The sequence below is a fragment of the Pithys albifrons genome, chromosome 18 (genome assembly GCF_047495875.1).
Source record: "Pithys albifrons albifrons isolate INPA30051 chromosome 18, PitAlb_v1, whole genome shotgun sequence".
Lineage (NCBI taxonomy): Eukaryota > Metazoa > Chordata > Aves > Passeriformes > Thamnophilidae > Pithys > Pithys albifrons.
Window position 1 is genome coordinate 7,457,847 of NC_092475.1, and position 15,999 is coordinate 7,473,845.

Consider the following 15,999-nt stretch of genomic DNA (forward strand, 5'->3'; position numbering starts at 1 on the left):
AAATTTAAATCATGACTGCAGTAAAACAATCTCTCATCAATCTTATTGAAGATTATTTGTTGTAAATACCCCAAAATGTTAAAAAAAATACCTGTAACTCACTGAACTGAGTCTGAGCTCAAATGTTTTATCTGTAAATCTGAAGAAAGCCAGTGGGGAATGCAGAAACCTGTTCCTCAGATAACTGAAATACAGTATTCCCAGGAGGGAAAAGAGCCAGGCAAGGCTGCTGTCGATTCCATCTCTCCCTGGAAAACACTGGACATATTTTTGCTCAGGAGATGGCAAAATCTGGGCAAATGCCACTTCATATCAGCAGTGTTAAGATCAGATTCTGACCTTTTTAAAGATTGTTAACAGTCAGCAGCAGTGGAAGCCTTAAAGCAAAAATGTCTATCTGGAAAATACGCATTAACTTGCTTGGGGTAAGTAAAAAGCCAGTCTGGAGGGGAAAAGGGTTTCAGGAATTCTCCCTTGCTGCACACAGCATCTGTGCCAGGGAGATGTAAGAAGGGACCCCTCGGAGTCACAACAACTTCCCCACCCCCTGCGCAGCTCACACAGGCGGGGGAGAGGCAGCTCCTGTGAGGGCTCTGGTGTGAACAGCACAAAGGGGATCCTCCCTGGCCTCACCCCAGATTGGTGCCCTGTGCTGAACTGTGAAGTGCTGTGTGGAGCGTTTCATTGTGCAGCTCCTCATTAAACGCTCTGGCGTTCGCCGCCCGCGCCGTCACTTGAAGTGCTGAGAAAACGAAAGCTCGCTGTGCCATGACAAAGGCCATTGGTTGCCTCTTTACTGAGCCTGATACATATGGTGAAAACATATTGACTAATTACTTGCCATTTTCAAAAACTGAAAACACTCCAAAGCCAGGCCCAAGATAATAGAACAAGATACAGAAGGAAGGATGAAGACTGGGAGAGCTGAGAGGGGGAACGGCAAAGCTGCGCCTGCTAATCCCTCACTCAACATCTGCTTTGGCGTATGCAGAGGAACAACATCTCCCTGTTCCCAACTGCTTAATGAGAACTGGGAAATTAACACACCTGATTAATACACCTGCTCCAAGTGGATCTGGCTGAAGGAGCACAGGCAGACTCCAAATCCAGCCCTGTCATGTCATGATGAGGTTGATCATTCCGGCCGGGATTTGGTTCTGTGGTGCTCAGTCCCCCACAGTTCTGCGCCTCGTTCTGCTGTTTGCCAGAGAGAGCTGGGCCATGGTGTTGAAGCACTTTGAGACAGATCCATCAATGGGGTCAATGTGGAAAGAGCCATAAAGTTTGGGCTCTCGTTTTCTGAGTACCCCCAGTGCCTCATGGGCACCAAGCCCAAGCTGCCTGGCAGGAGTGCCCCTACATAGGGAGCCTTTTTAGTGCTATCTGGTTCCCAAGCCCTCCAAGTTCCGACAAATCAGTCCACTCAGCTGCTTAGGAATCTTCCCTAAGTAGTGGGACGAACGTTTGACAAGTTAATTTCAAGGTAGCTCATGGAGTAGAAGCAACGTAGAGTCACACAACTGTAAAAAAAGAAATGTTGCTGGATAAATTCTGCCAGTAATGGATGTGTAACAGAAAGTACACTTAAAATTCAAGCTTTTTGTATTAGAAGACAAGCTCTTTGGGTTAGCAGTAGAAAATGTGAGGACTCAGTGAAGCTGGGGTTAACAGGAATACAATTACTGCTATTAGAGTTTCATGATTATGAAACTTGAGCTCATGTATCCACAATGTAGATATAATAGGAAGTGCAATGGATGACTTTTAAAAAATCAAGACAATTTAAAAAGAAATCAATAATTATTCCCTTTTCTTTTTCCTTTAAATCATCTAGATAATAGAAATCAGAGACCTGAATAGGATGCCTACAGTTAATGGCATTATTAGATTGAAAAAAAAAGAAAGTGATCAAAAGTTTGACCCATTTACCAAAAGGCTCACAGTCTGTAGAAGCTTGCTATTCTACTAGTTATGATTTTTTTAAAATTCAAGATAAAAACCATATTTGGAGATTAGTTGTAGTCAAAAGCAGAGCAATTTTAAAGCATTTCTATTATATGAGAAAGAATTGCTATTTTAGAAACAAGTTTTATAAATAATACGATATCTTTCATAAAAGTTTTAGAAGAAGTTTTATTTTCTAGCTCATAAACTAAAAATAAAACAGTTGAAGGGATTGATTTTCTTTTAAGGCATCTCTGGAGCTTGATTTGATAACAGTACTGGTAAAGTCCTAGTAAAACTCCTGGAAGAATTCCTGGTGTTCTGAAGAGCATCAGAAATTATCCATATTGCCTTTCATTTCTAATACTCTTTTAAGATAAAATCGGGGGGGATCATCACGATTTTGCCCCTGTTGCACAAATATGAAAGGGTTCAAAAGATGGGCTGTCCTTCAAGGGCTGGGAAGAGCTTTGTTTCATTGACTGACTTCTAAAAAGGAGTCTGCAAACCTTAAGGTCCCATAAGTGTGAAAGATGCTTTTCCTGCTCTGATGGAGTTCCACCTCGACTTTTTCCAAAAGCATGGCTAAACAGCTCAGTTCTAAGTAGATGCAATGAACAAAAATGTTGTTATTTATTTTCATTCAAATCACTCCCAGGGCATCGGAGCCTCCCCTGGGCAGGTGGTGAGCTGAGCCCTCCCTCCTGGGCCCATTGGGGCAGCCGTGGTCCATCCTTGGGTGACAACCAGCCTTTTTAAGGCTTTCTGCCTTCAATCACTTTTTATTCTTTCCAATCAGGATTCTCTTATTTCCACAGAAGTTTAGCAGCAGTGTGTACCATGCTGGAACCTTGACTACACAGCAGGAGGGGATAACAGTCAGGCTAAGTTCCTAGAGCACCCACACTCTTCCTCAGCTTGTTGTTTAATCTCTAGGTACAGCCTTTGCTGGCTTGTCTGCAAAGCTGCTCCATGGACCCAGCTCAAGGACTGTTTGCCATGTCTGAGTGTGGCACAATGGGCTGGCAATGCCTGAGCTTGTTCCTTCTCCTGCCTTTCATATCACTGAACACAAACCATCCCTCATGTCAAAAGCAGGGGCTGCACAGGAAAGGCCAGTGCATGAAGACAGCACATAATTGTCATCTCTGAGTTTCTGACATTAATTGTTTTACTTACAGAAGACAGTGGAATGGGGTTTTTTTGTGTGTGCTCCCCCACCCCAAGTGACAAGACACAGGAGATAGTCTGGATAAAAATTATAAAAATAAAAAAATACTCCAAATTTTTTGCTAATTAAAAGTAATGTGTTTTCCCATTTTTTGGCAATTTGATAACACAAAACACTTACTTGGGGGCCACAGGGGGAAACAAACTGAGACGGATAAAAAATGTTTTGTGTTCATCCAAGCAAGACTATGTTAATGCACATTATCCCATTAATGCACATCAACATCGGGAATAAGCGCGCCAATGCAAGCAAGAAGCATACACTTATCATCATTTGATAACATGTTTAATGACAGATTGACGGTTGATTTGCAAATGTGAACTGGCATCAATGTTGCTAACTTCAGCTTCTGCCGCCTCCTCTGCTATGCCAGCATATTTATGTGCATAATTTGATTTCGCAGCCACACTGTTAGTACATTTTTAATATTAACTATGCAAGAACAGACAGCCGAACTTAAGTTGCACTGATGGTTTGAGTTCATTAGATTGAAAAAGATGGGCAATGATGACAAAGATGGAGATGGCAGTGCAACATCAAAGAGGCAACACTTAACAAACACACTCCATTTTGAACAAACCGAACTAACACATTTCATGTTGTCGGCTGCAGCAGAGCCCTTATGTACAACAGCAAGAAAAAAATATGCTCCTGCCCTGGGCATGCTGACAGCAGCTCAGAGAGAGCTCACAGGCCCCTGGACATGCAGCGGGGAGATATTTCACTCATGTGGTGCAGGTAAAGGGGCTGATTCTGGTTTGATGTCCCAGTGACAACAACATAAGTCAGCAGACCCACACTGGAGTGGCTGCTGCTCTCCATCGGTCCAAGGCAGAGCCTGTTCCCACTCCCTCCCCTCGTTGCTTTTCACAGCTGTGATTCTTTATGACGAATAATAAAAGATTTTGCTGAGAGCTCAGCTCTTGCCTGCACGATGTGCAGAGCACAACTGCAAGTTCAGAAGCCCCGGGGCCTCGTGCTGTGAGGGGTGGGATGTCCTTCCCGTGTCCCCAGAGCCAGAGAGCTCAGCCCCACGCACTCCTGGTGACTTCCTCTCCTTTGGTGAGTCTGGGCAATTCAATTCTGCTCTGAAAGGGACATGCAGAAATGAGCTGGGAGGAGAATATTTCATCCTCTGCTCACATTACTGTCTGGGCATATACTGCATCTAGTATGAATTTGCTTGTTGTGTTGCAATATATAATAAATTTGAGGCAGTAGCTTTATGGTGCAAGTTGTAATTTTAGATTTTATGATACAAACTGACCATCTGCAGGATTCTGACCATACAACCCGAGCCACTCTGTTTAAACTGTAACATTTGCACCTCTGAATCACAGTGAAACTGTGATTTAGACACACAATTAAATGGACCAGGTCCTCAACATTTCTCAGCCATCTGAATTACTACTGCACAGCCTGATAAACATATAGCACATAGGCTATTCCTACAGAGTTTTTAGGAATGTTTTTAAGTTTGTACCTAATCAGCAAAGCTGATTGCAATTACTGTTACTCAGAGACTACTCCTAGACAGAAACCTGTGGTACCTGGCACTGCACACACAGAAACTGACCCTGCTGCTGGGACTCCACGGCTGCTGAGCCCACCACAGAGAGGGCCAGGGCTCACTGGGAGGCTGTGAGGGACATAAAGTATTGACTATTGAATTTTATCCTGGAAACAGACTGGGACACTGAGCAAGGGAGCAGAGAAGTACCTTGCATCATTCCTGACAGGACAGCAGCAGGAGAGTTCCTGGTACCCCTGTCCTGCTGGCAGCTCCTGAGCAAATGCCTTCTGCCAGGGTGCTGACCTGGCCTCGCTATAAAACTGATTCCCTTAGTGTCTGCTGGGAAAGAATCCTGAAGCTTTCATTTCAGCAAAATCTCTTGTGGAGGTCTGTGCCCTTTTTACAGAGACCTGCATTGCAGGGAGAACTAATCCTAATTCCTGCTACATTTGGTTCAAGGAGCTGTTAAGTAGCTCCAATGGCTGGTGCTGCACAGACTGAGGTGTACCATTCCAAAAATGAGGAATATCTGAGCAGACATGGAGCAACAAACATCATAGAGACCCCTGGCATGGGTGTACATGGCTTTTTTTTTTTAAATCTAAACTAGTGATGCTGTAGAGTCCAAACCCAACAGCAGACACTGCACTGTGCAAGTGCTGTACTGCGTGCAAGGTGATCTCTCTTAGAAAGGCACAAATAACTTCCAGTGACAAGGACAGCAGGTAGATCTTGCTTATGCTACTGAGGACACAAGAAATCTTGGGAGCTTTCTCAAAAGTGAAGGAACTAAACAAAAAAAAAAAAAAAAGGAAGAAAAAGGGCCAGCAGAGACAAGTGCAAGAACAGGGCCATGCTCAGCTTATTTTGTTGTCTTTTCAGATAACACCAGATCATGAGTGGGCGGTTCGGAGAGGCAGAGGAGCACCAGGGTTTGCTGCCCTGGGAGCTGAGCAGCAGAGCAGGAGCCGGTCAGCCCATCCCAGCAGCCTCCAGAAGTGCCCCTTTAACAGCCTTGCGCTGCCTCCTCCTCACCTGGGCTTTGGATACAATTAGAAATAAAAACATACTCCAGGGAGAGGGAGCTGTGAGTGCTGCTCGCTCCTGAGGATGGGGAGAGCAGAAGAGACACCAGTATTGCCAGGCTGGGAAAGGCTCCCCCAGCAGGACCCTGCTGTGCTGGGGGCCATCGACGGGGGTGTGAAACCCCCTCCAGCTCCATGTGTGCCCTCCAGAGTGACTGAGCTCCTGCTGTGACTGTGCCCTCCCAACACTGGCTGGGGAGGCTCTGGAGAGCAGAGCCCAGAGCCTGCCACAGCTGGAAGAACCATTAGTTCTCTTAAGTCACAATTATCTCTGCCACCACATTCAGTCCTCTCTCCTGTCTCGTTTGAGGTAAGTTACAATTCTCCCACTCTTGTTACTGAGTAGATGCAGATGCCACTTTGTTCCATGTGATTTATAGCCAGTAGCTAATGTTCAGTTATAATTCCCCATTTCAGACATGAAAAATAGCCTGTAATGCTCAACACAAGGGCCTCTCAACAATGATATATAATTTAAAAATTAACACGAGGACAGAGGAGACGCGGGATTTTGAACTGGGGACTTTCTCATTCAAAGGTTAAATCTCTACAAGGTGAGCTAAAGGAATTAGTTGAGTTATTAAGTGAGTGCCTGTGTTCTATTTCCCCAGTACATTAGCTGTTGCAGCCTTTTCCAGTTCAGCTGTGTTCCGCCCCAGCATGTTCAAAGTGCAAATGCTCATGGCACTGTGTTCACACATTTGCTTTTTTCCAATGTCAAACAAACTGGAGCTTTGCAGAGCCAAAGGTCAAAGTGGAGGGTCCTTAAGGAAAATCTCCTGGGAAATGATGTGATTGTTCCTATGTCTTTATTGTATATAAAGTCAGGCTTCATACATGGCTTGTCCTTTTCAAGCATCTTAAAACTATAAATGAGTCATGACTCATTCCTGCAACACCTAAGTTATGTAAGTGGTCTTGTTAATTTACTGGAATATCTTGCATAACTAATCATTTCCAGGATCAAACTCTGAAGCCTCTGAAACCTCTGAACTGTAAAGAGCTCCTTTAGAAACAGAGAATTTAGATCCCAACCTCACACAATGAGTCAGAAGCAGAACAAGGGACAGAACCTGCATCTCCTGACCCACTCTGCCAAATGCAAGCCATAAAAACCCCTCTTTTGGCAAAGCTCAGCAATCCAGGAAACATGCAGGGAGGACAGAGAGCATGGAGAAGAGAAAGAGCTGGGTTATAGAGAGGTTTTGGAGGTGGCATTCCTTTCCTGCCTCTTTCTGTTCACATGAAGATGCAGCTCATATCCTCAGTGTCTCCTGCTGCACTTTGGTTAATGGTCTCACTCCAGCATCAAATATTACATTTATGGATTACAAATTTATTGACATTTGACATTTGCATCAGCTTTCACCTGATCAACAGGAGCCCTGACTGCCAAGGGGAATTATTATGGAAGATTTCAACAGCCATGGGAATGCCAAAAAGGTCATTAAATCATATCAGAAAAACAATGTGTTCGTAGCATTCATACATTTAGTCTTGCCAGTAAATCTTCTGGTTGATGCTTGGACCACCTACTGATGATGCTCAAAGAAAAGGCAAAACAGGGAGAATCGAAGAGATGAATTAAATTAAAACCAAATGACATGACGCCTGGCACAGTGGGATCTTTAATTTTCTACTCTATGAATCCAGAATAAGCAAAAAAAGCAAAACAAAGCACAGTGGCTTGACTTTATCTAAGTGAATTCCCTCCATATAGGCAGGGCTTAACTAAATAATCCTGAGTAATGTGTGCACCCCACATTATTGCATGAGATTTGTATGTGGGAGGTGCAGGATTCAGAAAACATATGGCACATGGAAAACAAATGACAGGGTGTGCTTTTACACTCATTTTGGATATACTTATCACTCGTGTTGATATTTTTTTCCAGACGTGAAATATGAATGTAGGAACTTTCACCCTCATCTCTTTGGAAAAATACTGAGAGGGTTTGGGGTTTTGTTTGTGAATTTGTGATTTACAGAAGGCCACCACATAATTCCTAGGAGCACAGACAATGTTTAAAAAACATCCATCAAATAAACAGAATTACCTCCCTCACAGTTTTTTCTCAGGATGACAAACCTGGGTCTTGCTCCATAAAGAAACCAAGGCCAAGATATTTGGGCTCCCTGGGATTATGGAGGGAAGTGAGTTACTGAACTGGAAGGCCACCCACAGCCTGTTTGTGCATGTCTAGTCCAGGCTGAGCTTCACTGAGGGCTCATCCCTGAGATGAGAGAGGAGGAAGGAAGTGTTGAGTTTGCCCTTCTCTGGTGGAAGAGCAGAGAACACAGGAACACAGGCAGAAACAGGCCACAGCATCGTCACATCCCAGAGGGACTCTTCTTGGATGTCCTTTGGGATGTAGATGAAGGGATGGGTAAAAGGCAATGTCAGTTTTTAGTGACCCTGTGAAGGAAGTTGGTAGCCATGAGGATGCAGCTCCAGGGGTGATCAGTGCCAGCAGCTTGGAATACAGTTGGTCTGTAGTCCCTGCTGTGCTTGGAGCACTGGCTGAAGCACATTTGGCTACAGAGAGTACAGAGAGCACATGAAGAATGGCATAGGCAGTCAGGGAAATGGGCAGAAAGGTTTCCAACCTTGGTTTGAAATGAGAGAGAAGTGGAGAGATGGAGCTGTGTGATGGAGATACCAACCAGCAACTGTGCACCACACCATGGTACCAGTTATGTGGACTGAGACAGTTTCAAGTAATGTCAGATAATCTGTGTGGCTCATGGTATAAACTTGGGGGTTTTCCCAAATTAGGAGTGTTTGTGAGTTTTCATTAAATGACTGGGAAAACAGCAGGTTCGTGTTGGAGTTCCAGCTGTTCTCCAAGAGAGGAAAGGGCAAAACCACTTCTATCTGCACACAGAGTGCTTTGGAGGTTTAGGAAAGCTGAAAACAAATCCAAAAGGGATCAAACTAGTATTTCATGTGCAACAGAACAAGCAGCTTTGCCTCCTCTGAATTACTGGTCCATGCTGGGCTAAGCTCTGCAGTCAGACTGCAGGTCTTGCTCTGCACACAGTGGAAACAGAAATCCTTTGAGAGTGGCATTTTTATTGTGCCATGGGAAACTCCCAGGGAAAGCCAGAGTGTGGAATAAAGTGGGATACCCTTAGGACTGGGCATTTGATATCACTTGTGGGTGGGATTCCTTCCTTAGCCATGTGCAAAGAGCAAGTGTGAAGGCTCAGCTTTGCTCTGACTGCTGTGGACTGGTCTGTACATCCTCTGCTGCCTGCTTGGGATGTGCACACTCAAAGCTCACCCCAACAGGACTTGTGGTGGTGCCCAATTTCTGCAGCTATGGGAAGGCTTCTTGCAAGTTCTCTGCAGCTCTGGCTGCAGGGAAAAATCATCTCCTCCGGCTGAAGAAGCCCCTGAACTGTAAATTGAAGGCTTGGAGAGTGTTCTGGGAATGGCACCACATGTCTGTCTTGCTCTTCACTCGTACAGGTCATGGTCAGAGACAGGACAGACACATGGGCCATTGGCCTAACTCTGTGTGGCTTTCCTGGTGTTCTGATCTTACATTCAGCTTTCTGAGGAGAGCAGAAAAATGTCATAACAAAAGTCTTTGCGGTGTTCAGCTGTCTGGCACGTCTTCTGGTACAGAGCCTTATGCACTCAGGACTAGGGAACAGAACATGAACACAAAACATGGCACTCGTTCCCTCCCAGCTGGAGGCGACAGGCACAGGGAAGGCTCAGCCTGGCAGTGATGCAGGGAGGGAATGTCCCAGGGGGCCCAGGGAAGCTCCCTCAAGCACCAGGCCTTTTGGAGCTTGAGGCAGTGGAACATGGGCTCGACCTTCAGCAGAGCTTCTGGGAGAGGCAGGGGAGAATGGGAACAATGGCCTTTCTGATCTGTTTTGGGTGACCTTGGAGACTCTTTTGGTTCTTCAGCAGCCCAAACCCACCATTTCCATGCCCTGCTGGAGCTCTTGTGCAGTTGTGTTAATTGTGGATGAGTGTGGCTGCAGAAAGGGAAACTGGAGATGCTGAGAACGCCGTGGTGAACCATGTCCCATGTCCTCTCCTTTCACCTCCTGGCCTGGTTGCCTTGCAGTGTGCAGTTTCCATGCTGGTCACTTGATAACAAATCAGAGACTGCTGAGGTACAGGGGTATGGGAATGCTGAGCATCCATTCACTCTGAGGCCTGGAATCCTTTGTAGGACAGGTTTCCCAAAGGATGAATTCCTTCTCCTTCATTCACACCCCCTCTGATGCAGAATAACACTGAGAAAATGGTCTTGGCTGGCCTGAGGACAGGCTAGTGAAGGGAGGCAGAACCTGCCCTGCACAGACCACTCTGCTACTTGGTCTGAGGCAGCTGCTCGAGGAGGTGGAGTGAAGGGAACAACCACATCAAAGCCACTCCAGCCACTTCTCCTTTCCTTTCAAAAATGTCACTGCGGCACCTTCTGCTTTCTATAACAATGTTTGTCATTGTTCTTCGATTGTCTGGGACAATAAATGGTTAGAAATGAGCATATATCACCAGGAAATCTCTGCCTGCCCCTTCCCCCAAGCAGTGTCATAAAAACGTACAAATTCACATTAATAATGAAGTGCATTTCCCCGAGAAGCCACTGTGCATCTCAGGGAGAGCAGGCAAGGTGGCAGTTGCTGCAGAGTTTCCTATTAAAGAGCAGAGCAAATACTCATAAATCTGATGAGGGGCCAAAGCACATGTTAGGGCTGTCTCCCTCTTAATGGAACCTTTTCTGAAATGAAAAAAATATATATCTTGATACATTCAGGGTATTCATTAGACATGACAACCTCCTCCACTCCCATCCCTCCCTCCCCCACTCCTGCCTGAGCTGACCCCCGGCAGCAGAGCTGGCACTGAGCGCTGCCAGGGAGAGATTTGGGAGGGCAGGAGGAACTGGCTTGTTTGAATAAGGGGATTGAGTGAATTTGCTACAATGGACAAGTCCCTGGCTGGCCCTGTCCCCCTCCTTCCCTCCACTGCAGCAGCTGATTCCCAAACCATGCTCCTCTGGGCTGGCCAGCCTCTGCTATATTCCACAGCCATGCCATTCCACTTGTCCATCCACCAGGAAGGAGAGCCCATGGAGCCAGTGCCTCACCCAAGCAGGATTCCTCTGGCAGGAGACCTTTCCTGCCACCTCACACCCATGAGAGCTTGGCCAACTCACACTGTTGGGAACACAGGATTCTCCAGACACTGGGAGAGGCATGATGAGCATCAGTCCCCTTGGCTCACCCAGTGCTGTGATTTTGATGCCTTGTGTGATGTCTTAATGTTACCACAGGCCGGAGACTCAGGGGCTGCTGCCCCTTCCTGGAGGTGAAATGCTCTTGGAAAAGAAACCCCGTCCCGTGTGCGACACGAGCTCTGTGCTGAGTGCTGTGTGTTCTGCCTCATTCCTGCTCTGGCACTGGAGCTGCCCTGGTGCAAATCTTGCCTGACCCCACTGAGGGGTGAGAGCCAATGCAAAGGCCTGGTCCTTCCTCCCAATAAACACACCCAGCTCTGAGTGAGGACAAGGGAAGAGATGGCAGAACGAGGCCTGAAGACTACAGCTTAATAATCATGAATTATCTGTTCATTATCCCAATAAATAGTGAAAAATCTCTTCCTCCTTGCCTCCTCCCATAAAGCCGTATCTATAATTTTCCTCATTTTCCATCTGTGCTCCATCATATTTGCACTGAGTGATCATCTTGCTAAATTACATTATTTTTATTGAAAGGTGCTTTGGAGGGCTGGATACTGCTCGTGTCTTTTCCTTTTGTTATTGATCTTTGTGATTTGATTGCTGAGGTGTAAAATGCATAAATAGGACTCAGGTATCCTTCCTTTGAAATCTCACTAGGTAAAAATGTTCTGCTATAGATTATGAAGGCTGTAGCTTTTAATAATCTCAGGCACAGGAAGGTGAAAGCAAGATTTTGATATCCTTATGAATACTGAATGCTTGAGGAGGTAGGTGCTATTCAAGGTCAGTTAAAATCTGGTTGAAATACTTAAAAGTTGCAGTTTCCTTGTGAGCAGCAGAGTTCCTGCCTTGGACCTGTCATACACAGTGTGCTTCTGCAGAGCCCAGGAACAAAAAGGGGTTGACCCAGGGGGCTGGAAGCTCTAATGCAATGTTAAATAATACTGATCTTAATAGCAACCTGTAGTATTCATGAAGAGCCAGTAAATCTGCCCTGCTGTATCTGTGCTGACACAGTCTGATGTATCATCTGGCCTGACCCTGCTCTCAGGGAAGCCAGGAACACACTATCATTGGTTTTACAAGGACGATGGCTGGACTGAGAAAATGCTATCCAGGAAAACTGTGAAGGTTTAAACACACTCAATTAAAAAAAAAAAAATCCAATCCACCACTTTGAGGAAAGAGGAATAAATTTCAAAGGATTAGAGGAACTGAGGCCTCACCAGAACTGGACTGTTTCGAGGGAGGAGTGATGGGTTGGACGCAGACCCTTGCTGAGGGTGGCAGAGAGGCCAACCTGTCCCTTTTCCTACCTCTGGCTCCTCTCCTTCATGGTGCTCAGCAATTCCACCCAGCTGATCCCAACAAACATTGATATTAAAATGAGACTTCCCCACAGAACCTTTTGCCCATTGAGAAGCCATCATTTTTCAAAGGGATGTTGTCAGAAAAGTCCCATCTGAACTGAGTAACCGAGACTTCCATGTGATGAACCCTCTTTTTCTGGTGGATAATGTTGTGAGCAGAAGCCCTGGCTTGGCTGGTAAATCCTGCCCACAGGACTGTGGGGGACACCACTGCAGGCAGCCACATCCCACCATGGCTGATTCTCCTGAAAGGCTCTCTCAGCTTTTAATATTTGTTACTAAAAAGAAATGAAAGTTGAAGAGCGAGCTAAATTCTCTAAAATGTCATTTTGGGCTACTAATTCAGCAATTGTCCTTGACCATGTAACACCTTCATTGGCTACTATCGGAATCTGATGTGCAGAGCAGCTCCTGCTGCTTCAGAGGGATGAGAAAATAAAATCCACAGAAGGAAAAAAAATCTTCTATTTTGGTATACTTAACACATACAGTTATCTACGTGTCCTATATATCATTTAACAAATTGCTTTGCAATTCTTACAGGGCGTGGTATAATGACTGATTTAAAATCACTGCATTGCTTAAACTGCATTGTTCTTCATCAAGTTGAGTCATTTTTATGTGAAGTGTCAAGCTCTCTAACAAATAACTGCTGCCAGACAAATCAAGTTCCTCATCTTAAAGCTACGGCTAAATAGTTTATAGCTTTAATCTGCTCACTGAGGTGTGCAGTCTATGACAGTAATTATAAATGCAAGGAGAAATTATAGCTGAATGCTTTAACTGCATTAGGAGCCATTTGATGAACAATCATGATTGCCTGCTCATTTTCAACAATAGAGGGCAAGTTAGTGTCAGTGCATTAGAGGATTTTCAGTTCTGCTCTGCTCTTTCTTCCATTTACCACAGAATGTCAGTTGTCTCCTACAAAGTCGGAAAAAAAAAGCGCTGCAGAAGCTTTAAACTTGATGGTTAAAAAAAGACAAAGGAGGAAACGGAGAGAAAAACTGTTTATCATTATGACTCATTTTTTAGTTTTGCAGCAGCCTTACTTTCAAATTAGTTCATCTCAGGTAGCTGCGTGTTTGCCTCTCAGGGTCTTTTGAAACAGAAATCTTGCCAGTTAAGTTGGTAAATTTGACTTTACAGAGGTTTATTTCTACGAAAAGCAGTAGCTAAGGCCACAGAGAGCCTCAGTTAGAGCCCAGTTTCAAGCCAATCTCACCTGACTCTACAGTGAAGAATACAACTGTGCCTTGCCTTTTTTCTCAGAACAACATAAAAATTCTAATTTAGTGGAAAAAAGGAACAAATGCTCTTCAAAGGTATAAGTCAACATACAAATTACTTCTAATTAAAGCCATGTTCCCTAATGTTTATGGGTTTTCTTTGAAGAATAGCAATAAAAACAAATTTGAAGTGGGTTAAATGAAAGAGAATAGAGATGTCTGATTGTTGTATATTACACATAATCGTACTTTATATTACTAAACCCATATCAGTTAGAGGAATTCACGAAAACACCAAAGATGAATATAAAATAGATATATATGTCTTTACATTTAAGAAGAATTTATAGCAAATTTCTTACAAACAGCCTCACAGAGGTCTTAAAAATAAATCCATATACATAACACATTTTTCTACAGTACTAACCCAGATTAGCCATTTATATTTTTAATGATAGCTAACATTTGAAAATATAACCCCTAATAGTAAATGCTGTTGAAATATAAAGTACTTTATGTATTTCTATACTTTGAGTACTCTTTCCACTCTTTTATTTCCATTTATTTCAATATATATTCTCTCTTTTTATTTTTATTTCACTACAGTATTGCCTCGAAGAAGGAAACACAAGAAGGATCTCAGCTTTACATTCCTTGTTTCTAAATAGTGTGCTCTCCTCCAGGTTATTATTCAAATGTGTACTGGATCTTAAAAAATAACATGGTAAGGATAAGTAAACTCTGAAAATCCCTGTGATTTGATTTAGTCTCCTTGCAGATCCAAGGAAGAATCCATCTGAATAAACTCTGGCCTCCCCACTCCCAGCCTGGGGAGAACTTTGGGAGGCTCCCGGCTCTGAAACTGTAATAAAATCTTTACAATGCCATCCCAAATACCCCATCATTTCAGACAATTTGTGCTATCATGCATACCAACTGAAATTATAGCTCCAGATAACAGTGCTATCACTCTGCCATTGCAATTTAAATATATTTTTCCAAAGGTAAGATACAACCTGCATCTTGATATAAATTAGAAATGGATGAGTATTAAGAGCACAGCAATTTCTCGGTATCCAGAGGCAGGAAGGACAGTACCTTATTTATGTAGTTACACATCACCTGAATAATATGTCTCTGTGCAGGTTATTACAATGCAGAAACCACTTTTTTTTTCCCTTGGAGATTTTCCCCCCTTCTTTGTATTTGTTTCTCAAATTCCCAGCAATAGAAATGTGTTTGTAGATGTGGGTGTTTGGTTTGCCTCTTAGTAATAACACGGTGCTTTTAAGACCAAGTCTGAAACATTTGTCATGTATTAAGCCATGAATGTGCCCAAATAACTGTTGTATTAATATATTTGGCAGACAGCTTTTGTTTGATAGAACCCAAATTATTGGTTTGCTGTAATATCTCCTGTGTGAAATCTATGAATGGCAGAGTCTTAATAACCATTAACTGGTGGGGAAGGAAACAAAGTATGATCTGGTTCTTCCCCCCCAAGCTCTCTGGTATTTTGTCACGTACGTCAGTTTTGAATGGCCAGGTAAACAAGGAACATTTATTTATTGGGTTCTACTGTTGGGTTAAATGCCAAAATAGAATCTGAAGGGTATTAGGTTTGTTTGGAAAGCAAACTCCTCTTGAGTTAGACAGCTAAAATATGCAGAGAGCATAAATCTATTCCCCTGCAGACAGTACATACACGATGTATGCAAAACTTAAATCTCACTGCACTTGAGCACTGACGTTGCACTCCACAGCAATAGCTTCTATTACCCATCCCCAAGTAACCCTTTGATTAGTGGTTTAAATTATTCAAAAGTAGTCTTTTTAATGGAGTTTAAGTGACGCAGAGTCCTCGTGCTGGCTCTGTCCACAGAAAGTGTTCCTTAAAGCTTCGTGAACATTTGCAGCAAACACGTGTGGAATCTCCACACCAACGGGTGTTCAGCCCCTGCACCCTCAATTAGCCACAGAATGGCCACAATAACTGGGGCATCAGTGAAAACTCACAACACATCTTTAATTTTGACCTCCTGATGAATTCATTTTCCGAAATGAACATGCTGGAGAAACCCTGACTCTGCACATGATTATTGTGTGAACAGAAGCAGAGTCCGAGTCTGCTGGAGGAACTGCTGGGAATGACTGAACAAGAACCTTCCTGGAAAAAAACCCCGTTACAACAAAAAACTTCTATTTGAACTTTAGGTTGATGTTCTGCATATTTATTTAAATCAAGAATATTCAAGTTTGTGAATCAAGTAAAATTAAAAATGCAAAAATGGTGTGTCATCTGAATATTACATTACATGTTATAAACATTGGTTGTGGCAACTGGTGTAGCTTTCAGCAAAAAATAGCAACACTAACACAGAAGTATCCTACTAACAGGGCTTGGAAATATTAAGCTTGTC

The 15,999-nt window shown here is 43.7% G+C and overlaps 1 protein-coding gene across 2 annotated transcripts in view; it reads right to left on the minus strand.

Moving 5' to 3' along the window:
* TSHZ2 (teashirt zinc finger homeobox 2) overlaps positions 1 to 15,999 on the minus strand; it is a 219,813-nt gene that overhangs the window by 69,539 nt on the left and 134,275 nt on the right. The window lies entirely within an intron of this gene.